Source organism: Coturnix japonica, chromosome 5 (genome assembly GCF_001577835.2).
Source record: "Coturnix japonica isolate 7356 chromosome 5, Coturnix japonica 2.1, whole genome shotgun sequence".
NCBI lineage: Eukaryota > Metazoa > Chordata > Aves > Galliformes > Phasianidae > Coturnix > Coturnix japonica.
Genome location: NC_029520.1, coordinates 39,857,883 through 39,882,144, shown reverse-complemented (window position 1 = coordinate 39,882,144; position 24,262 = coordinate 39,857,883). Strand labels below are relative to the sequence as shown.

Sequence of the window (24,262 nt, the reverse complement as noted above, 5' to 3'; positions counted from 1 at the left end):
TACCAGTGATGGATGTCAAGCAGCAGGCAGGTGCCAGAGAGACCTCAGGAGAGGGTTAGTGAAAGGGTGACTGCTGTGGATAGGCAGCACTTGCCTTTCTGAGCAAATGTAGCCCTGCCTGCACAAACACAGCAGCCCTCAGGGGAAAAACTGAGAGAAGATGAATGGGTGATTTTCTGCTTCTTGTGTGACACGAGAACCTTGGTCTCAAGGTGGCAAGAAATTATAGCTGTCAGGAGATAAAGGAACAAAGCAGGGCAGGTAGGAGAAATCATGTCAAATCTCCATCCATCCTTCCCCATGTCTCTGAAATGTGATTAGTAAAAGTCCACCGCTGATAGTAGGCAGCTTTGAAATCAATGGGTGAGAAGCTCCCCTACTGCCTGGAGCTGTTGCTCTGACAGCCTAGTACAGAGTATAGACCTAAAAAGAGGAAACAAATAATCCTGCAAGGTTTAAGGCCATCAGAACTTGGCTGCTACATTTGACCCATTTTCTCCCTTTTCCTAAAGAAAGCTTTGCCAGGTATTTGGAAACTTCTACTTGCCTACACATGCCTACCATAAAAGAGAGCTAAGTAAGTGAGAACAACTATGAGGCTGATGAAGCTGGGGAAGTACGGGGAAGAAAAGATACAGATCATCCAGCAGAAGCAGCAATGGCTGTAAAGATTCCCCACCCCACCCCCAAAGACTTGTAACCACTGAAGAATAGGGGGATGTCTGTGCCTGGTGGTGCTGGGCCAGGAGAGAGGTGCAGCTCAGCAAATTGCAAGGATGCACAGGACCTCCCTTGATCATAGCTGCTGGGACACTGATGCTTGGGATAAGTGGTAAAGAGAGCCCAAGTGAGCGCAGAAGCAATGAGAACCACAGGCATCTGCTGGGCAGTTAATGGGGTGATCGCCTGCCCCCAGATGCCACAAGGACTTTCCCATGGGGTTCAGACTGAAGAAAGACCATTTCTTGTATTATTTCCTACTTTACACAGACTGTGGGGGGAAAATACTGCTATTGCAATGCTGGGTTTTATTTCCAGGAAATCTCCCACAAGAGGCAGTTGTCCTTCATTGAGTACATTTTGTGTATTAGTCCCCAAATGTGAATGAGCAAGAGCAGCTCGTGGTTCCTGGCAGCTCCCTTGGTGCACTGCCCTGCTTGTCGTACACTTGCAACACCTCTGTTACACATTGCTGCTCGTGGTGTACTCCAGATGGCAACTCAGGACGATGGGGTTATAGCTGTATGGAGCACAATCCTACAGAAAACACAGAGGCAGCCAGGCTTATTTGTTGGTGATTGTGTGCAAAGGTCTGGAGCACGCACACATTGTTCTCTGCATTTCCTACCTTTAAAATATCTCATCCCAGTCAGCAGAAGACAGCCACCATGCTATGTTCAGTTTCAATCCTCCCATTGGCAGGGGAAGGGAGGGCACGGACTCTATACATAATTCTTTTCTTCCTCATTTAGTTCTCTTAGGGTAAAATAAAGCCATTTGAGCTAGGAGCATAGATCTAATTCTGATTTGCAAATCTTCTCCTTTTATCCTCAAAATGTGGTGATATGAGGGATTAAAACAAAATGTTAACAACCTCATATCTGCATTCTTCAAATATTAGCTATGCCAAGCATCTAAACACAGAAGAAACTTAATGAGGTTCCATAAGACATAGGGTGTGAAAAACACCCAGGAGTAACATAGCAGAGGCTAATGGGCATTCCCCAGAGCTTCTGACTCATGGATGTGTTCAGTACTATTTCTGTAGGGGCAAACAGCAAGAGAAGGAAGACAGCCACTAGCAGAGGTGTCTGCAAGCTGACTGCAGAAGTCGGTAATGTCAGAAGACTGGAGAGTGGCTAATGAAGCATCTCATTTCAGAAATGACAAGGGGAGACTCCAGGGAAGTCCGGTAGTGACCTACATAGAGCAAAAGGACATAACACAAAGGCCTGGAGAGGTGAGGCCAGCCAGGATGAGGCAGACAAATTCTCAGGGCAGCACAAGAAGATGGTATCTGTATAAAGCCGGATGCAATTAAGCAGAGGAAAGCATCCTCTTTACTGTGAGAGAAACAGCCAAAATGAACTCTCAGATGTGCTAATAGCTGATGTTCTATTGTATTAATGAAATACTAATACAAAAATACAAATGCAATTTGGGCCTATGTTGAGAATTCAGGTCAACCACAATGAAAAAACACAACCATTTTTGGAAAACCAAAACGAGGCTAATTTTTTGTATAAATTCAAACAACAACAAAAAAGTGGTGGAATATTTTGTATGAGCCTTCAAAATAGTACAGAGAATTTCTGAATGAAGCACTGCTTCAAATATAAAGGATATTTTAAAGCATCTCAAAAAAATACTGTTATATTTTAAAAGACTTTTTCAGGATTCCTTCCCACTGAAGAAATTCATGAAAATTGAGACGGGTTTACAAAATGTGCTCATTTACCTCATTCTATATACTCTAGGAAAAGGAAATGCTGCATCCAGCAGCTGTTCCTAGAGTTGGCACTGCCTACTGCAGCACCCAAAGCAAAACTGAAGTATCTTGTCTCCCTTGAGTGAATTACTGCAAAAAACAAGTCACTTTTTTCTCAGCAGAGACCACATGTGAAGGTTTCTTAAGAAACACAGACAAGTGGGGGAAAATGTTGCTGCAGGCAAAGAACGCATCCTATGGCAGAGGCAGAAGGAGCCCTGTGCCACATGACCAGTGCCCTGACATGCAGAAGGAATGTGAAGTAAGTGACTGAAGGTGGGAACAAGTGTTTCTTTCTTTCTCCTCTTCCGCTATGAAATAGCAACTTCTAAAAAAGGGGTGCTGCAGATGGTAAAGTCTTAAATTACCATGGTGAGCTTTGCTGGAGTCCCCTTGGATGGAGCCCGTCTGCAGCTGATTCACAGAAGGTCACGTCTGCCTGTCCTGCTCTACTCCTGAGCTTACTCATGTAGTCAGTGTGGCTGACAGGGATGAAAGAGCGGAACTGCTCGAACACATTTGATATGGCTCTAGACAGCCAGACTGATTTGCAATCTCAAAGCACAGGAGAGACTGAGAGCGATTGCAATGGATTACGAATTAGTTCGGAAACACAGAGGCGAAGCGTGAGGGAGGAACGTGGCTGCAGCTGAGTGGGTAAGTATCCTGAAACGCTTCCCAAACCTCTCTGCCCCTGCAAGCGTCTGTTCCATTAATAATTTGTTCTGTCAATTGATATCGCTTTGCAAACCGAAGTAGCTCTGCACACTCAGCAATGAGGTATTCCTACAGCTCTTGGGTATGTACACAGACATACCTTTGCAGTGGGACAGTACACCAAGTTTGATTTTTGAATGTGAGCGTAGTGCCACTCTGGGGTACAGCAGCTCCATCAGGAGCACCTGCAGCTACTGCTGGCACTGAGCTCTCTGTGAGCCCGGTGCCTCACCCAGTTTGCTTCTCACCCTGGCAAAGTATTGCCAATCAGCTGACTGGAGGTATCTCTTGCCGCTGACAGCATCCCCTGGATCACAGGTTACCGAATGCGGCTCAGTGACAGCAGAGCAGGGTTACAGCAAGCCCAGCTGAGCGCTCGGTAGGATTTTTCATGCCCCTAAGCAAGAGGGCAGGATCCAGACTCCCTCATATTGCTGCTGGGTTGGAGATTGGTAACTCTCGCAGACACATGCCATTCCCAGCCAGCTAAGGCTTCTTAAGTCATCACCTTCTTGGGTCTGAACTCAGAGGCCCTTGGTGTAAGAAAAGCCTCCCCCTGAAGGGCAGCTTGGCCCTTGCCAAGCTCAGGCTCTGGCAAGTGCTGGGAGCCAGGTCTCAGATGCACCTGCTCCCTTCAGGCCAGCAGCTTCTGCTGATCTCTGCAAACCTGGCCTTCCACAAGCACCAGGGGCACTGCATAGGAGTGTGCTTGTGGAAATGTGGGGTATGGATAGATACAGACCCTAAAAAGGTGTGAGCTACCAGCATGGTTCAGCCTTGTACTATGATACTCCCCTTCTTGCTGCTTCAGGCTCAGTGGCTTGTTGTTTGCCTCTCTCCTTGCAAAGGGGCACAGAATTGATCTTAGGTAGAAGCCTCAGGAAAGCTCCATCTACCATTTAACTCTTTTCTTCCTTCTTGCCTGTCTTCTCACTTGTACTTCTCTCCCTTTCCCAGGCAGCTCACTCATTTCTAAAAACCCTGTTTGTTTTGTATGAATGGAACTGCAGAAGGTGGGAGAGTAAGAGAGCTGTTGAATCAGAGCCCCCAGCTAATATGAGAACAATAAAGGCAGGTGTGACTTTAGGAATATGGGGACTGGAAAAATCTCAGTTAGTCTGTAAGCCAACAGGGACAGGGAGTACAGGAAAACTCTCTTTTCACTGGTTATAAATCCCTGCAGAATAATTACAAAACACATTGATGTAGGAAACAAAAACCCACTGAAATATAAACTGCATAGTACAGCTGTGGCACTGTGCAGAAATCATGGCAAAGCTTTTCTTACGATAGGAAAGCGCAAATCACAGGCACATTTCACCAAAAACCTTGTGCTGTTGCTGTCAAGTTTCTGTCCAAGCAATCAGGATTGTAATATCTAGAAACCTGTTTAACACAGTGGGTGGTAAGTTGGATAGGTAACTATAGAGAGGGTCTGACTATAGTTCTGTCCACCCGCCAACCCTGATAATCTCCTGCAGTTGTCAGGATAGGATGTTCAGGAAAAAACAAAGCAGGGTGTGGACAGAGCAATCCCTCTGTAGCAACAACCTCCTGCTTCAGTGATGAGCAATTTAGGAACTTTGTGAGCTGGAGGCTGCTGCCAGGCTGTGATATCTGATAGGCACTGACAGATCTACCCTTCTTGAATTTGTCTAATCACTTTCTGAACCAACGTGAACTTTTGAACTCCACCGCAGCAACGAGTCTCACTGTTTTAATATAGAAAATAGTGTGTGGAGGTATGGTGTGTGTGGGGAGAACTGACTTCATATTGTTTGTTCTATATCTGTCAATGGATAATTTTATTAGCTAAGTTGTGTTCCACGGGATAGTGAATAAGTGTTTCCCACTCACTTTCTCCACATCTGTGATATCAGATCTATCATTCCAGTTACCTCTCTTTTAAAATAAACAAACAAGCAAAAACAGAGGCTGTTTGATTCTCCATGCAAAGAGCTGTTCCTCACATATTATCACCCCAGTTATTCTACTTAGTGCATCTGAATCCAGCAATTCCACTGAGGAGCAGCAGCATCACAACTGCAAGCAGAGCTCCAGATGGCAGCTACGTGTGGATCTATGAAATGGTATGTGAGTATTTTGTTCTTGGGTCTTTCTCTTGTAAGAGCCATGTGCATTTTTGGCAGCTGTTGATCTGGGTGCAATTTTCAGATAAATATCCACTGTAACCTAAAGATGTCTTTCTTGAATCGTGCCAGTTCATTTAAATGTTATTGCTGTCCATGTATGGTTGAGATTTGTGTTAGAGGATACAGCCATCTCAAACTATCTGTTAAACTCTGTTAGCAAGCAAGGCAAATGTTCTTATTGATAAACTTGTGTGAGAAACTGATTCCTACATGCACTATTTAGAACAATTGGTATGAAATCTCTCTTTGGTATGAGAAAAGTGTTCTTAAGCAGAACATGGCAAAACTAATTCTTTCTTTAATGCTCATTTTTATGGGAATTCTAAATAAATCCAGGATCTTTGTCTTATATCAGCTCCATGTCACAATGCAGTTTATACTGGAGGCTGAAAGTCATCACTGGCAGCTGTGAAACGAGTTACTATCTTTAGTCCATTTCAAAACTCCCATTAGTTTTATCTGAAACACGTGCTGAAATTCTCAAAGAGACAAGAATGAATCAGCAGGGAGAAGTTGTTTTTCCTGCTACCCTATGGTTATATCTCTGAATGAAGGAATTAATGAAGGTAGGAGACTGTGTACCTGCTACACCTGCTGCCATTGTCTCTGTGCATACAGGGAGGATACCATCTAGTTGTTACCCTTTTTCACAGCCTTATCATTCATCAAAAAACATGAAGAGTAGAGCCGAGATCCCTGAATGCCTTACAGATGCTCACAGAACTCAGCAAGCCATATTTCATCAAAGCCATGGGCTGCTTTAGAGATTAAGTTTTTTCTTTGAAAAATCAAGCCATCATCTTCCTAGGTATTAATACTTAGCTCACATTTTTCTCTCAGCTTCTGTCCCAGTAGGTCTAACATAATCTTTGTTGCTTTGCAAATTGCAGATAGCTTCCTTACACCTACTCCAGCTCTCAGCTCTGTTTTTCCTACTGAAGCTCTTCTGGAGAAGGGATGGGGGGGGGGGGGGGGGGGGGGGGGGGGGGGGGACACGGACGAAAGGGGGCTTGTTTCCCCCATAGAAAAATAAAAAAGAGTTTACATGATAAAAGTAGTGCCTGTTGCATGGTTGTTTAAACAAAAGAACCCCACTGTGGACATTTTCTTCTGTAGTGCAGAGCAGCTTGGAAAGCTGTATAATGCATCTTGACAGCAGTACAAATCACTAAAGGTCAAGGGCTTGGGGATTAACCACATCCTCACACAATAGGCTGATATAGAAAGGGCAGGACCATGAGAGTTCAGCTTTAGAATGAAAGATTTTGAATAGAGATGATGAAAACGGATTTGTGGAAAGGCGGGACTAGCAGCTTGAGGCCTTCCAGTACTCAGACAGGATAATAAGATCTCTGTGCAGAGGCATATATTGTGCTCTCTCCCCTTCCTTTTTTTAATACAATCAACATCTGGTTATGAGGACACTACTCCGAGCATATCTGTTGCCTTTCTCCCCAGATTTACTTTAACTGTAAATGTTCAATTCAGCTACAGATTTCCAGAGATCTTTGCTATTTCTAAAGCCTGGAACAGGTTCCACTGAAGGTTCCACTTTAAAAGTCACTTTTCATCCACAGGGATAGACAAGCTACTTGACTAATCTCTACCTTGGTCTTTCTATATAAAATGGAGATAATGTTCTCTCTCAGAAATACCAGTAGGTTTAGTTCTTGCAGAATTTCTTGTTGTTATAGTACTATATGTATGAAGCATTATAAAACAAACACCTTGGATTGACAAATAAGGTCTGTTTCCAGCATAGCAGTGAAATTTATTGCTGACAGTCATGTTTTTTGGAAAGCTCCACAGTTTGAGTGGACTGAGGCAGGTGATCTGTCTATCAGGTAAAATCCTATCACCGATGGATATTTTCAAGCTATTCCCATACAGTTAGTTCTCTAAGCAAAATGCTGGACTTCAGTTTTGGAAGGTTATGATTAAAAACAAAAATATCACAAAAATACGGATCAAGGATGGCAAATAAATGAATGTGAGTTCACAGAAGAATAGTGTGATAAAAGGTCTGAAACACTCTTTGATGTAGGATTAGGTTCACGCTGCAGAAGCTACCTTTGGTTATATTACTTACAAGAATGTTGCAAGACTAATTGCATACAGATCTTGTGACATAATTTTATGTGACATCATTTTAAGGAGCAATCTTTAGGATAGTGCTGTAATGATCCAAAGAGGTGGATCCAGGACCATAGAGCATTATTTCTGAGTGGATGCAGAGAGCTCTTTCTGTGTATCATGAAAAAATAAAAAATAAAAAATGAGGCTTGATTTGATTCTAGGATAAGCATATGTAAAGGAAACAGGCACCAAAGGACTCTTCACGTGACAAAAGAGTACAATCAATATCAACTATTAGAATCTCTGTCTAATAAGTTAAAGTGAAGAATGAAGACAGTGTTCTAATAAAGGAGGAAAGAGTGAACTACTCTGGATAGTGACAAATTATTTAACATCTGATGTTTTCCTTTCAACACTGAAATTCCAGAAATGTTTTGATCAAATTGAAATTACACTTATTTTCTGCAAGAGGAATTATTAGAAATTTAATGCTTGCAACATACATCTGCAGAATCAATTTTACGATTAAGTGGTCCCTTTAACATTTTTCACTCTAGAAGAATTTCCAGTCCCATATGCAATCAAATCTACTTATTCTGTAAGAATTTGTTGAATGAAGTCTTTGCATTTTAGAATCTGATTTAGAAGCATTACGTCACTCCTCTAAGACATTGAGCTATGGAGCATATCTTAAGATACTTGACCCCCTGGCGAGATATTCAAAGAGCTGGTTACATAGTCCTATCAAAACTTCAAACTATAGTTGCTTAAAAGGCAGGTTGCTTGGTTCTTAAACTTCATCTCTGTGATTCTAGCATGTGTCAACTGCATTGTCTGAGTTTTCTATGATGTGCGTGCACAGCAAATACAAACTCACTCTTTTCTACATGGAGATAAACAGTACATCAGAAATTGTTTCCTGTATTAGAGATCAACCAAGAGGACTCTGTACCAGGAAAGCCTATTGAAGTGATTTTTTTCCACTCCCACCAATGGAAGTATTTTTCCCTGAAATCAGTAGCAATGACATTGATTATTAGTGAAGCATTGCAAGGACAATAAAGCTTTCAGAGAACACTCTTCTTTTAGCTGCACTCAATGGGTAATGAACATCAGCACTCTTTGCCAAAGGGCAAGGCACATTTTTGCAGCTCTCATTTCAGTAATTTTGCTATGATACTTCTGCTCATTTTTTCAAATAAAAGCAAAACAAGTCAAATACTGTAAGCTATATGAACTGTGTATCCCACACAACCCTGACTGACAGGAAAGATGTCACTGAATGCCAGTATTTATTAGTGACATAGCTCCACAAAAGAATTATTATGTAGGATTTTTATTCACTAATTATATGCTAAATTACATTAAATTATCACAGTAGTGCCTCATAATTACAGTTATTTTGACAAACACCAAACAAACAAGTACAGGAGTGACCTCTTTCATTTGAAAATAGGCAACATAAGTCTTTCACCAGTGCCAGCTTTCTGAATATGCAGCACTAGTGTCAATTTTCATTTGTGATTTGCAATTGAAAGGACTTCTTCAATTAGCTTTTTTTAAAACCCACTGCAGGGTGAAGGTCTCCCCTGCTTAGCTTAGACAAGAATGGATATAACTTCTCCCACTGGCTATCAGTTATTTCCTCATCTACCTTCCAGGCAGCTTCCCCTCACCTAACATAGTCTATGGCACAGTATTCCACAGTCCTCTTTATTTGTGTTTCAAAAACTACAATAAATTTACCCATTTTTACAATGTTTATGTCCAAGATTAAAAGCTAGGGCCCTCGCAGATTTTGGTTACTTCTGTGCTGTATCTTGGTTGCAGTATCTAATTACAACAAATGCATGTTAGATTTCTACTCACATTACCTTATGCTGCAATTATCACATCTTTGTTTTAAGATATGAGTTTGTCAAAAACAGAATGCTAACTTTGGCTGTGAATGTAATCGATTTTATTTCCTTTTGTTTAGATATGTTTCCGTATCTAATTCACAGAAAAGTTAAAAGTTGCACTGAAAAGAAATCACAGAGGAGCCAATCACCATTCCTATGCAGCTTATAACCCGTGTTTGCCAGGCATGCACGCAAAACACATTACATTTCCATTCTATTCAATGACTCAGTAACACAATGGATAGTTTACTGGCATATTTATTTCAAGGAACTGTGAAATTCCAACGAATATGTATTGTTCATACTGTTAAGATAAGAACAGGTCACACGGTAGTTATCAGCACAAGTAAAAAGAATGACTGCATATGACTGAGACACATTCAAGGACTAGTTATTTCAAACACACATGAGCATACACTGAAATGGCAGTTCATTTATACCCATTTAGTGTAGGCACAGCGATGCTATTAACTGACCAGTTGCCATTAACTACCAGCACCACAATCTGAACTGCAGCTATTCAGTCTGGTTGAATGAGAAGCTGCCCTGGAAGACACTGACTCAGCATAAGTAAAAAAGATAAAGTTACACACATTAGGTGGCATTTCTTATTAAAGATTTTGAAGAGAGGATGGATTATAGTCTAGCCAGAGAGAATTACATGCTCAGAAGCATTATATACACATGGCCATGTATGGCAGGGCTATTTGAGTATTAGATTTTTTTTCCTGAGAATCAAAAACTAGATGTCATGCCACAATGAAATTTTGAAATACATTAGCCAAGTGCTTTCAACAGATACCTAAAATGAATTCCAGAGACTTTTACTCTTTAACCAAATTTTAACACAATAGTAAATTCCATTTATGGGGCAGGTTTTATCTCAAAATGTTATATGACCCACGTGCACATAGGAGGTGTGAGCTTGTCCATCTTTAAAACACACTTCCCTCTTCCCTGAATATTTTGCCTATTCAGATAGCACAGGCCTCTGTGCATCGTGGTTTTAGAGCAGGAAATGTTGAGGCTATGAAATAATCAAAGAAAAGAGGATCCAGTACTGTTTCCTTTAGTCTGACTTGCCTGTTGAAGGCACATTTAGCTACAGACCTGACTAATTTTGCTTAACTCATCAAGATCAGTGCCCTAATCCAATAGCTCCAAACCATTTTGATCTATTATTAATAGAAAGGAGAATCTTGCTTCTTCCTTGACTGCCTCCCCCATACTATACTAAGGGTTTACTGTGGTCACATTCTTCAAGTTGTAAATATCTCAGATATTCTATTTGGTTACAGAAAGGTCAATCTGAAAAGGAACAAAGAGCCAAAACTGAGCAAAAGACTGCAGCTGGGAAGCAGCCAGAGCAAGTGATACAGTTCCTGGGAGAACCCAGCATGGTATGTTATCTGCTGTTTATCTGTCTTAAGTATGTACATTTTATCAACATCATGCAGTCCCAGTTGGTATATGTTAAAAATGCAGCCCTATGCCATTAAGGTATGTTTCTTTTATAGAACCAAAAGGGAATTAGACTTGTAAATAATAGCTAAATCCAACAGCACACTTCACTGGCATACTGTATGGTAGCACATAATACTCCTTAAGTACATGCATACAATTTTTCTGCTTGCCTGTCTAATGGATGGTGCCTTACTGTACTGAACTTGGCACATGTTCCTCCTTCCAGGGACAGCCAATGTAATTTCCCACTCAGTCTAAGCAATGCATTTAAAGAGATGTTATTATCCTTGTAGTAAAAGACATGGCTGAAAGCACATCTGGTATTTCATTACCATAATCAAGATGAGATGACCCAGTCAAAACCTCCCTAAACTCTAATTGGCTCATCAGTTTGTTGATGTGATGACTTGATCTAACCTTGAATAGGGTTCATCCTTCATAGTCTCATTGATCTCTCTGTATATTTGAAGGTCATAATCAGATTAATATGTTGTACTGAAAACCTTCTTCCAGACTGGAATGCCAGGTAACTACTCTTCAAAGTCATTTCAAACAGCTACATGCAAGTTTGTTCTCAAGCATTTATTATTTGCACTTTCTGGCTGTTAGAATTTTGTGTTGGAAAACTCCCTCCAAACCTCTCTCTAATGTCTACATCAATTCATTTCACCACTTTTAGGAGCAAGGGATTTTGGAGGTCCAAAAACTTCTACAGCAGTTATTGTTATAGTTTTGTGTTTTACTTACAGATAATCCATCTTAGTCAATGCTGTTTACTATCAGATTTTTTTTTTTCCTAAACACTTATTTTCAGCATCTATACTTGGGTCACAGGTAAGCACAGAGCAAACACTGCCCTCATCCATACTGTCAAATAACAGTGAAACTCACAAATATCTTTCTGTCCTATTTGATAAAGGAGTAAACCTGTCTACTGTTTATCATTTGCTGCCTTTCGGAAGACTTGCATGTAACTGTTTCCCAGCCAGTAGCCCAGACAGCAGGTATTTCAGGATAACAAATATATTATTTCAGCTAACTGGAGAAATACATACTTCCATGCACCATGTAACTTCAAAGACAATTATGTCAAATGTCAACAGGGACAGTGTATTTCCAGGGAGTCTTAAATATTCATAAGTAGTAGGGCTGCACAGTCCATTCTAACTGGAAGCTCAGAAAGCAAAACATAGGGTAGCACATTGTCAGCTCATCAACTGAAGCACACTGATGTGCCTGTGTTTGTGGAATGGCTGATATTTTCACACCAGAAATGACTGACAGAGCGACACTGTCCACAAATCCAGGCTGTGCTGCTACAGGATGAGTTTTAATGGCTTGAACTACTGCCGAAATCACTTCCACTGCTCCATCAAAAAAGACACTGATCTGAATTCAGCTAACAGTTTCTAGGCCACACTTATACTGCACTCAGAGAGGATGATTGATTTATTTATAGCAGTAGTTCAAAATCTGTGGGGTTGGAAATTTCCTTGTCTTGTAACAAATCAACATCAACACAAATGCTAAAAAAAAAAATAAAAAAAATCACCAAAAGAAAAAAAGACTTGAGATCTAGACTCTTAGACAGACTTTCCAATTTCATATTATGAATGTCCAAAACAGGTCTACCCCTATGTAAGTAATAGGTGAATTACACAGTAATAGATATATTTAAGGTTTGCTCTGGAACATCCCTATCTACAGTGAAATGCACAGATAATTGCTTTCACAATTTAGGGTGAGAAATAAAGGAAAAACTTCTTTTCAGCTAAAATTGGTAAGGGGTGTAGTCAGATAAACCAAATAAAAACTTAAGAGCACTCTTGGCCAGGACACCAGGCTTATTGATTTTGCAGCTGTTAACATGCAAAGATAGAACTTCCAAAAGAGACTTTTAAAAACCACAGACCAAAGATAACAGGCTTCAAAGTGCTAGGCCCTACAAGTTCTATACAGGACAGTTATTTAGGGCAAATTCAGGTGCATAACTGTGAAAGATGTATACCTTGAACTTTTTTCCAGTACTGTTCTCATATTCTCCTGTTTTTGCCCAAAGAGAGATTTGTATTCCTTTAGCTTAAGCGGCATTGTGGTGTAGAGTAGAGGAGATGGTAGGTGATATGGACATGAACAAGAGACAGCTGGTGACTTTAGAAGAAGTAGACTTGCACTCCACTGTCCGGCTTGGGGCAGAAGAGGTTTACTTGAACAGAAGAATCAGACTAATCATCTACAACCCCTAATTCTTTCATTTCTTACACAGATTCATTCACCTTTTACCTTGCATAAAGTGCAGGGAATGCTCTTGGAATACCGAGGCAGCCATTGAACAGTATCAAAGAACCAAGAGAGATATACCAGTACCAATCAGCTTTAACATTGGAGAGAAGGGACTACTCCGCATCTATAAATATTTAGGATTACTCATCAGTTCTTTTCTCTTTATTCTGCAGATCCTTTTCCTCCTGTGTTCTCATAGCTTAATGTCTCCGTTGGACTGATTCCCAAGGAGAAGTCTTTCTGCAGGTGCAGTGTTGTAACAGCTCTGAAACGTTAGTCACCATTTTATCAGTGTTAAAATGTTCTCAAGACAATGATTCTAAGAGTACTGTTACTCAACACACTATCTAGTAATTCTATTGCAGCAAGTCAGAAGATTAAATAAAACCTTCCATTCATGTTGCTCATCTCACCTTGTTCTGTACCCAAGACCGGAAATCAGCAAATCTGAGGAAACACCTTCCAGTTGTAAGCTCTATGTGTTTATACCACAACAGTTCAGCAAATCTATTCAACATCCAGTAAGAAATGTCTTTGCTTATGGCTCTATTACAATACTCCCAGTCACCATCAAAGGATTCCTACAGAAATACTTTTAAAGATTCAGTTCCGACTTAATCAATGCCACTGTACATCAGGAGTAACTCCATTAAGCTGATCTGATGTAAAATCTAGTTTATATTTGTGTGCAGCAATGATGTGAGCCTTCTGAAAACTTAGGAGTTAAAGATACACTTATAACAAACTGTGTATACGATAATTTACTTAACAAACATACTGATGCTCATGTTATCTCAACTAAATTGAGTAGTCCAGACTAAACTTTGAACCCACTGAAATCTCTACAAATATTGCCATCAATATAGCTGACTCAGGATTTCACAGAGTACATATTTATTAGGGACTGCTATTAAGAGAATCCTCCTGTGCTTTAAATCACTCTGTGGGGGTGAATAATTAATACTCAGAAAAAGTTCAATATTTTTTTCTGCAAGCAAGCCAAGTCAGCAGCCTACTGGATTTGAAGATGCAGCTCAAACATGAATAATCTCTTATCTCAACACCATCACCTGTGCTTGCAGCACAGTATTCTACACACACTCTCCCTTCCTTGCCTCTGTAGTTGCATTATGGTGGAAAAGAATTTACAATTAATGACATTAAAACAGGAGTTATAGTTACTGTATGTGTTTGCACACCAGAAGCAGCTGCTGTCAACATGAAAGGGGAAAGAAAGCAACGAGATCCTGCACTGCCTTAGAAAATACAGGTGCTCAGAGGAAACTCTTATCCAGAAGTGTTTGTCAAAGATAAGTGTGAAGGAAAGGAGAAAAGCAGCTTCAGAAAGATAAAAAGGTAGCTCCAGCCAATCTTAAGTAAATAAATTTACACCTGTAATTGCTGCTTATGACTATCCAGATAGAGGTTCTACGAGAACGGGAGAAGAGCAGAGCTAACCTCACCTCTGTGACTGTGAGCAGAGGTAAGCACTAATATTCTCACCCCAGATGAGCTTCATTTTCTGAAACTAAACAAAGAACCTTTCCTCAAGGAAGATGCTTTAATAATTAGCCCTTCTCACATAGGCCACCAACAGCTAGCTTACATCCTTCAGGTTCAGAATTAGTTTATAGAGTACAACTGTAATTATACAAAGGTAAAGTAGATTGATAGCCAGAGGTTACATAGGAAAGACTCACCAGTATTGAGGCTATGGTCAAGATGCTCTCCAGTGTTAAGGCTCACTGTAGAAACTATACATAGGAACAGTCTGCTGAAAGAGATGCTGCCTTAGTGGTGGGCAGACCTTAAATGGGATCTAGAAGAGATCTAGGAGCACAGCTGAATTACCTTCACCTGTGCTCCCACAGCTGACCATCACTCACCTCAGGTGGTTAATCAGAGGTTCAGGCTGTGATTAACAGTTTCCCATACAGCTTTATAAAGTTACACTCTTAAGACACAGTGAAAACTCCCACTGACTTTTTATGGGACTGGAGAGTACAATTGTAGAGAATCTACATGTAATCCCAGGAGACCATCATGCTTCTTTATAACTGAAAGGTCATTTACTAGACTTTTATCCTGCTTTAAGGCAGCTTTTAATTGACATTTGTATCTTGTTCAAGAACCTGTCTCTCTGCTATGCTGTATTGTACACAGCAATGTGATGGCCTCATTGGAACAAATAACTATTTTGAAATATAGACTTTCAAGATAATTGGCCTTTTTGCTTTCACTTGCAGCTCAAACAACATACCAATCTGATTATTTCAAATAACAAACATATGCTCTACTTAATGAGATGGGAGACTAATTACCTGTGAGAAAACAGAAATGACAGTCACAGAAATCTTTTCCATTATTGAAAAGCATCATAAAATATTTGTCAGCTTTCAATGTGATGGTTCAGTAGTGGATAAATGGGGATGAATGAGCCAGAATTGGCTGGCCCTGACAAACTGGACTGTTCAGGTACTGATTGAGACAGGTGATGGAGGCGTGCACCTGTGGGAGGGAGGTGTTTTAATTGCAGAGAAACTGTAAAATAATTCAAACAGCAACAAGAAAAATAAAGAGTGAGGATTGCCATTTAATTTAATGCAATACAGCGAATATAAAATTACTATAATTTTTTTGCCCCTCAAGCTACAAGATACCAGGCCATTAAAATGGAATACATTTATTTTTTCCCCCACGTGAGGGTTCATCTAAGTTTTGTCCCTCAAATAGCTAAGATCAAGATCACAAGATTTAAACATCCAATTCATTTCTAATGCCTTTAGATCATAGATTCCATAGGGAACAATTCAGGGTACATTTTATAGTTACCTTAACAAGTTTGGCTGTATATACATTACTTTAGTGTTGACTTTTAGAGGAGAAAAAACACAGCAAAGTGCTAACTTTCATTTCCATGTCCTCATTTGTTAAAGTACACTCACTGTTCAAGCTGGCAATACCTCAAACATTAGAAAGTCACAAAACCAGATTTGATTATGATGCATACAGAGGGAAGGTGGGGACAACCTGTGGTATTTCTGACAGCCCAGACTCCTCCTACTTTCTATACTATAGTTCTTTCTCATTCCATTACCTTTGCGGGTCTAGGAGCAAGTCTAGACAAAAGGGCCCTTTGCAATATGGTGAACTTCCCACATAATGCTACTAATAGTGGCATTTACTCTTCACGGTAAATATTTTACCATTGGAAACCCAGTAAAGAAAGAAGCAAAGCAAGTCTATGATGTAGTTCAATTCGTGCTCCATAGCATTAAACTAAAGTTAAAACTGTACAGGGAACAATAACTGACATAACTATATTTTGTAATTATTAGATACGTCAGCATATTGACTACATGAGCCTCAAGTGTACTTAGCTTGCCCTGGCGGCTTGGAGTTCACTGCTACTTAACTTGCAGATTCAATAAGAAAAAGATGTTTCTTTCTGAAACAGGTGACAAAGCTCAGATCATTCTGCAGATAAGGTGAGAGTAAACTCCAGAGAAAAAAAATAACAAGCAAAGTATAAAGCTAAACTTGGCTCTGAGTTCTGCACTGAGAGCTGAGCTGCACTGGGAGCTCAGCATAATGACAGAGAATTGTATTTTGCCCCAGGTAAATAATAGCCAGTAACTAAAAAATTTAAAAACCATTATTCAGAGGCAAGTAATGATTAGCTTGGGAAAAAAAAAAAAAAAAATCACTGCTCATTTTGTGTGGCTATATTCTGTGCTGGATCTATCTTCAGAAATCTTTGCCCAGACCCCTCACACCTTTACCTATCCCTCTGTGAAGTGATTTAGCAGGTATCAACTTACAGCTCTGCAGATCCCTCAGATCCCAACACAGCTCCGCCCATACCTTGGCTCTTGCTTGGTACCTGTCTCTGCTGGAAGGAGCCCTAAGGTCTTCCTTACTGCATCATCCAGGTAAATAAGGGCTCACACTCCACATGTACAGCTGTGGTGTCCATTGCTAGCAAGATGAGCATGTAGCACAATGAACCTGGAATCACAGAATTGCCTGTCATTATGCATGTTTTGGGTAATGCACAGGGACACAGGGAGAGAAGCAAAAGGATGCATATACTATACCTTGGAAATTCTGCTATAAAATCCTAATCCTTATCTGATCCTACACAGGCAACAGATAAGCCCATATAGTGGGAAGTTCTGCTCAGTTTGGTAGTAGAAAAGAATAACCAACAACTAGAGCAAACGATCACAAGAGCATACAGAATGAATTTTAATAGTAGTCTAAATATGAACGGACATATTTGGATGTTTCTTCACACACTCCCACAGAAGGCACTCTGACTTAACCATAATACTAAGAATGCATCCATGCTGCAGTAAAACCAAGGATGTTCAAATACAAGGTAAGTAGGGTCCCACTGCCCCAAATCCATTTTGCCATAAAAGGGACTTTCATGAACACAAATCTCCCACAATTTGGAGACCTGAGCAACATCTGAGAAACATAATACAGTAAGTTAAACCAACAAGCCTCCTTTTCCTCAAATTCCTTATTTTTAATATAGAATTGCTAATTTTCCCATTATTCTGTGACCTGACTCTGCTACAATTCAGGCCAAATTCCAGTTTGAAGAATTCCCGTTTGTCTGATTTCCTTCCTCCAAAATCTGGAACAGCTGCAGATTTCTACCTGACAGCCCACATCTGAGAATATCTCAAAGGGATATTGTAAGAAAATTATTTCGGTGAAGAAAAACATGCTTTTATTTTGCAATGTATGCAAGTATTGTTTTCCTAAGCTTAAATTAATCTAGTTTACATGATATTGATCACAGTCACCATAGGACCCAACAACTCTTTTCTATTTCATAGTTTTACTTCAGTGGATCTCAAATCTACCAGCAATCTATAACACTACAGCAAGTGACCGGCAAGGGGTCTATTGAGCTTCATTGACCAATGAAAACATGATGACCTCAATCAAATGTCTCAGCAGTGATGAACATTAATCAACAGAAATTGCAAAGGTTGGCAATTATTTGAGGGCCAAAAAACACAGAGATTTTTATACCAGTAAAATTCTAACAGCTTCAACAGGATTTAAGTTCCTGATTTAAGCTGGAATAATAAATTACAAAAAATTAATCACATCTACATATCACCAGAAAAAAAGAGAAATAAACCATCTTAGAATTTTCAGTATGTTACAATCTGAAACAAAATAGCCCTTGGATAAAAATCCAGTCTAAAGCAATGCCAAACAGTGCAAGTGCGGCTGATTTATGTACCTATGCACTGGCCACTCCCTTCAGATACAGTTGCCAAGAGCCCAAAACAGGGCCTGTTTCCCCATTGCCATGGCAACAGCAGGTGAGAAGCAACATTTCCTATAAGGAAAGAAAGAGATGCTGCCAGGCTGAGCAGAGGCCAGGAGCAGGCTGCTCCCTGTGCTCCCTAGGGCAGCCATCACACACTGGCTTTGCAGCAGCCACCACCATGACCTCATTGACAAGACCTCAGGTACCAATGCTCCAGGCTCCCCAGGCCTGACCCAGTGAAGGCTGGAGAAAAGCACAGCAGTTGTCTAGAGAGGCTGGAAGGGCTGCAGGACCACCACGTAAGGTACAGGGACTGAAGTACCACAAGCAGCTGGCTTAGTGCCTCCCAACTGCACTGCCTTCACCTGACCCACCTGGAGGAGAATGTAATGTGGGAAGTGGCACACCTGAAATAAAAACAACACCACAACCAAACAAACAGTTGCCAAGCTCTTGAGCCTGCTGTGCCTGGAGGCTGAGTAAGCCTGGTCTTTCTCTGTAAGAACTGGTTTCCTCCCTGCAACTTTGGCAGCTGAGATTAATGCATTTTAAACAGCACGTAGGTTCACTTGAGTTATTTTTTACTTCCTCCTCTTACTTCTGAGTAAAATCTGACCACAGTAACAGATAATTTAAAACATCACATTACCTTTACTTTGAGCTATGTGCACAAACCTAAAACCCAGGTAAATAATGAATAAAAGCCACTTTCTATTATCCTAACCTACTTCTGTGTCCTTGAGAATCTGATCATCACTATAACAGCATTAAAATGAAACCGATTGTGACCAGCTATAAATATTTGGTCTTAAATATGAGTTTTCCTTCCTTGAGTGAACATATCTGGGTGTGGATTATCTGCTATTAGTGGGCAAAATGGGTGGTGAAGTGAGAAAATGCATTCTCACAGCTATCTTAAACAGCACTGCAGAGAAAACCTTCATAATAAGGTGTGGTATACAGAAAAATGTCCAAACTATGGCAGCTATCTGATGACTAAAAACATATTACCTGCTCAGAGCAGATCAGCATCACCACACTGCTTTTTCCTGCCCGCTCTCCCTTAGAACTTGTTAGTGTTTCCATTGAGGTGCACAGAAGCTCCAGCCCTTGCCCACAGGGAACCCACTCTGAAGAGACAAAGGTAGCACTGAACAACTTGGTACTGAGAAATTGGAGTGCACAGTACAGATCTAAGGGAAACCAAGTTTCACTATCTCTGTCACTTTGCAGATCTGTTTGCTTGTTTCCCTTCCCAGGCATCTGTATTTATTTCTTACTTAGTTAAGAATATCAACTTGTTTTCTTGTCTCTCTCCACACTCTTCTAACACTTCAACATCCTCCTGACCTCCTGCAGCCCCGTCTCTTGCCCACATTCTGCTCCGGTTTTGCTAGCAGTTGCTTTCTCTTTGAATAAGAACTCCTTTGTTAGAGAAGAACAACTGTAATCTGTACTTCACTGCTGGAAACTAACAAACTATTTCTGTAATACATAAACTAAAAAAGGCACAATATCCCACAGATTTGTGCCTTGTAGTTGGTATATTTCATGTCTAATAGACACAAGCTCTAAGCAAAACTAGCTCCAGTGGAAGGAAACTCACATTCACTTTTTCCTATGTGAATTCTCTGGCATATAAAATTAAGGGGTTTTACATCACAATCCTTCTCAGGGGATGCTTTAACAGTGTCTATCCCCTCCACATGCATAAAGAATCACTTAGGGAGTTCACAATATTTCAATTATACATCAACCATCTCACATAGGCCACAGCTGGACAAGGATTAAGAAGGTAGACAGGGCGAATCAAAGAGACAGACAGCCACACACCCCAACTTCATTTACTTCAGGAAGTCCAGTTGACATCTAAGGCCGTAGGCTTGTCAAATGTGCTTTATAATAACAAAAGCAAAACTTACCAGAGATTGATAAAGAGCCTGCAGTAGTGGCTCTCATGCTGAACTTCGCTGATGCCAGTATTGTTATATTCTTTTCAAAATTTAAGCTATGTTGTTCTCTATTATGTATATTTTTCAGAAGCGGATACAAAAGCATGGTTTGTAATAGCACAAAAGGCATCAAAATCACTGCAATTGTCTTCTGGTTAAAATGGCCAACTCTCAGCTCCTAATGTTATATTTTATTGTGAACTTGACAAGGAGAGAGAGGAATTAATTGTGAATTGGGCTCATTCACAGTTTTAAGGCAAACCTGTAAATTCAACAAATTAAATTTCATGAACTTAAAATTCAAATTAATTCACACTTTCTTTGTTATTGCCTGGATTCTGAGCCATCAGCTTTTAGCCTTCTTTTTTCCCCCCTTCCATTTCTTCTTCACAATTACAAAAGCTAAGAATTTGTCTTAAAAAAATTTAAAGCTGAAATACCCATATCATCCAAAGGCAGCAAAAAAAAAAAAAAGTCACTTTAAGAATAATAAAAGATACCAACAGCAAATTCCCATCTACTTTATAGATGGCTTTGCCTAGTACATCCTAACAAGTCAGCTTCTTAGATGTCTAAATATAGCAGAAGGGTCAAGAATTACAAAGTGATTTTTCTGATCAAAGATGTTTTAGATGTTCCTGAAAATAGATTTCTTGAAACCACGATTCTTTAGCAACAGAGATCCTGCACAACTTCTCTCTCATACTGGGCACGCAACTAAGAACTGATTCTTTAATTCATTTTCAGAAACTTAAGTATTAAAAATCTTATCTTTGGCTTCTCTCAGAGAAAGTGAAGTCTCACAAATTGGCTGTTTCTGGCTTCACTGAATCCTAACCATGCTCTGCTGCTGACGTTTCATAGCTATATTTCTGCTGCAATGCTCCTGTTCAGGAGGGCCTTTTCCTCATATATTTAAGTTTACTCCACATCTTTCCCAAACAGAGATTTTCAGGAAACACGGTCAGAGACATTCTTTCTCTGCAAGGAGTCTTCACAAATGCTGATTTGATACAAAAAACAACCAAACCAAATCAAGGACTGCTGACAACTGAAATTCCACCAAGCTACCTTGCAGCATAAATGCCAAACCTCAATATATATACAACTTCTTTCCCTATAACTTAAGGATTTCTTACAGGTATTTTGAAAACCTGTGAAATACTGAAATACTAGATCCCAATTCCTTAGTGTTAATTTAAAGTTTGATCTATTTAACTGCTAGCCAAGTCTTAATTGCATCCAAACCACAGCTTCTTCAATTAATAATGGCTATTTCCTGATTTCTACCCCAGTCCATCATCTTTCAATTATCTTTGTGAGAGAATGAGAGAATCCAAATAAGTTAATTAGAGGCAGCATACTATCTGGTAATAGCCATTGGCTGCCGCTCAGACTGAAAAACAACTCTGAAGTTAGGAACACAGTTGCCAGCTATGTATATAGTCTCATCCCACAAACCATACTTACCAGGAATTACAAAGTTTTAAAGGCCAAGGTTAACATTGTCTCCTAATCAAGATAGCTGATGCAATCCCATCCAGTTATCCCTGCCATCAGGTTAGCATCCTGTAGTTGCATGAGAAACAAATCCAGTTTATCACAGGGAATCTTTAGACCAAACGCACCTTGCCTTCTGTTTCACAACCCTACCCAAAAACCACACACATCCCAAACTATGTTCTCATTTAGTACTACACTAAAAACAAGTGGTCCTCTCTCTATACGTATAACCCCACTGAGCCGGCTATCAGTGACAACACCTGAGGGACTTTTAATAATCAGAGCCCATGTGAGGGCATTTTAAAAGTTAGAGCTGAGGTTTCAAACCTTCATTTCCTAATAGATTCTAGAGTAGGTGTGCATCACATCACTTTTGCTTACACTTTCATTGGATACTTAGGGATTATGAGTAATTCTTTGCACCCCAATAGATGTCTACTTTTGGCTAAGCTAGAAAATAATCACTTAAACACATTAAACATCATCTCTTTTATAAATACTTTGCTTAATACATTACTGAGAAGCAATGCACTGTTTAGAATAATATGGTCTGAGTCAGTCAGTGTAGAAAAGTCTACTTAATTCTGTTGCTGGAACGCCAGATCATCTGAATGTTTCACTGCAGGGCACCAAGCCAAAATGTTTTCAAGCAGCTGTTAACTATGTTCTTTCAGATGTGTCAGTGGAACGTTTACCAAGTTTGAAGTGGGATTGTTCTAACAGCAGTTTCCTGCTAAAGAAACTGCACAAGCAGGTTAGTCCAACAGGTCTCGCAGAAAAGCAGACATACTTGCTTCCATACCAAATAAGCTGTTACTTGTAGAGATGGCTTAAGATGATTTCAAGATGCCATTGGTGACAGAAAAGTCAACATCTATTTGTATGGCTCATGATGATGGCCAGACTGGACAGCTTTCCAGACCTTCTTGGATACTGACCACATGCAAAGTTAGTAATATTTGTTTTGTTTCCCTCCCCTCATCCTTACTGTCTTCTGTTACTGAGCCTTCAATAAGGAGTCAGGACAAAGGAAAGTAATCTGCATTCAGCAGCAATAAGAACAAAAGTTTCCACCTTTTGCTGACAAACAGCACGACCAAGAACAGCAGTGAGAAAAAATCCCATGAAAATTGTACAGATGCATGTAGAAAATTGAAGAACGTTTTCCATCTAGCACATATTCAGCTCCTCAAGGAGCATAACACCACACTGATGTGTTGTCAAGTGTGGCAACTCCTCTGCAGAGATACTCAGTAAGCTGAGTCAGTAAGTTTTATTTAACTGTCAGCCCTTCCTACTGCACTGTATCAAAGTCAAGAAATGAAGTTTAACCTCATCTGACTCCCAACAAATGCTGGCTTATGGGGTACTTCAGGCCGGGAAAATATAAGATGGTTTAGGGAGGAACAATAATGAAAAGATGGTGGTAAATACCCAAAAGGTTACTTACTGGAAAAACTCACCCATATGGAAGCCTTCAGTCTGCTGGGAATCACAAAGGCAGTCTCCAAGAGATGCTACCTTAGTGGTGGTCAGCTCTTAAATGAGGTCTAGAGGAGGTGGAGTCAAGCTCCACCCCAGGAGCACAGCTAGATTACTTTCACCTGTGCTCCCACATCTGACCCGACACTTGCCTCAGCTGATTAATCAGAGGTTCAGGCTGTGATTACCAATTTCCCATGCAAATGGGTTAATTATTACATTCAACATAATATTCCAGGGAAGCAATGACAGGCTACTTTCAAGGCTGTTACTGCACACATACACATACACTTGCTCTTCCACTCACCCTACAGCTAGAAGGCTCCCCTCTGAGCACCCTTTTTGAACCATTTTTCAAATGTAACTTCCTTCATTTGGGTGAAATCCTTTTCTTTCTGGCCAGGAATGTTTTGGATTTTATTCAGCTTGTTTCCGTGTTTAGGTGCCTTATGCTTCTGAACTGATGGCCTGCTACTGAGGATGCCATTTTTGAGACCTTAAAGATCATCTAATTCCAACCACCATGGACAGGGTTGCCACTCACTAGATAAGGCTGCCCAAAACCCCATTCAACCTGACCCTGAATGCATGCAGGGATGGGGCATCCACAGATTATTTGGGTAGCCTTTGCCAGTGCCTCACCACTCAATAGATGTGGGTAATTTGCCTGCCTCAAAGGATTTTTGAGGCATAATGTAATGAAATGCATTACAAATATTAAAATCCATTTCAACTGTCTTTGGCCCCACTGTGTAGGACTCTATCATAACTGAACAAGTCAAACACAGGCATTTCTTGCTTCAGAAACTATCTCTGGGCAATGGTTTCAGGGAAAGGAGGCAGACCAAGGCACTAAAATAATTTTATGCAGCTACCTGTTGACCTAGTACAAGTCTAATGGTGTTTTACTTAAGACAGACCCAAGCCTACATACCTCTGGGTATAAT

The 24,262-nt window shown here is 40.2% G+C and overlaps 2 long non-coding RNA genes across 2 annotated transcripts; one reads left to right on the top strand and one right to left on the bottom strand.

Annotated features, from left to right (window-relative positions):
- Window positions 1-2,742: 2,742 nt before the first annotated feature.
- Window positions 2,743-13,359, top strand: LOC107315264. Its single transcript, XR_001555833.2, has 4 exons — window positions 2,743-3,145; window positions 5,191-5,295; window positions 10,634-10,735; window positions 13,256-13,359. It is a non-coding gene; the product is annotated as an uncharacterized LOC107315264 (long non-coding RNA).
- On the bottom strand, window positions 9,576-23,337 carry LOC107315263. Its single transcript, XR_001555832.1, has 5 exons — window positions 23,297-23,337; window positions 21,801-21,899; window positions 16,947-17,090; window positions 14,783-14,853; window positions 9,576-13,347 (listed from the first exon to the last, which is right to left on the bottom strand). It is a non-coding gene; the product is annotated as an uncharacterized LOC107315263 (long non-coding RNA).
- Window positions 23,338-24,262: the final 925 nt, after the last annotated feature.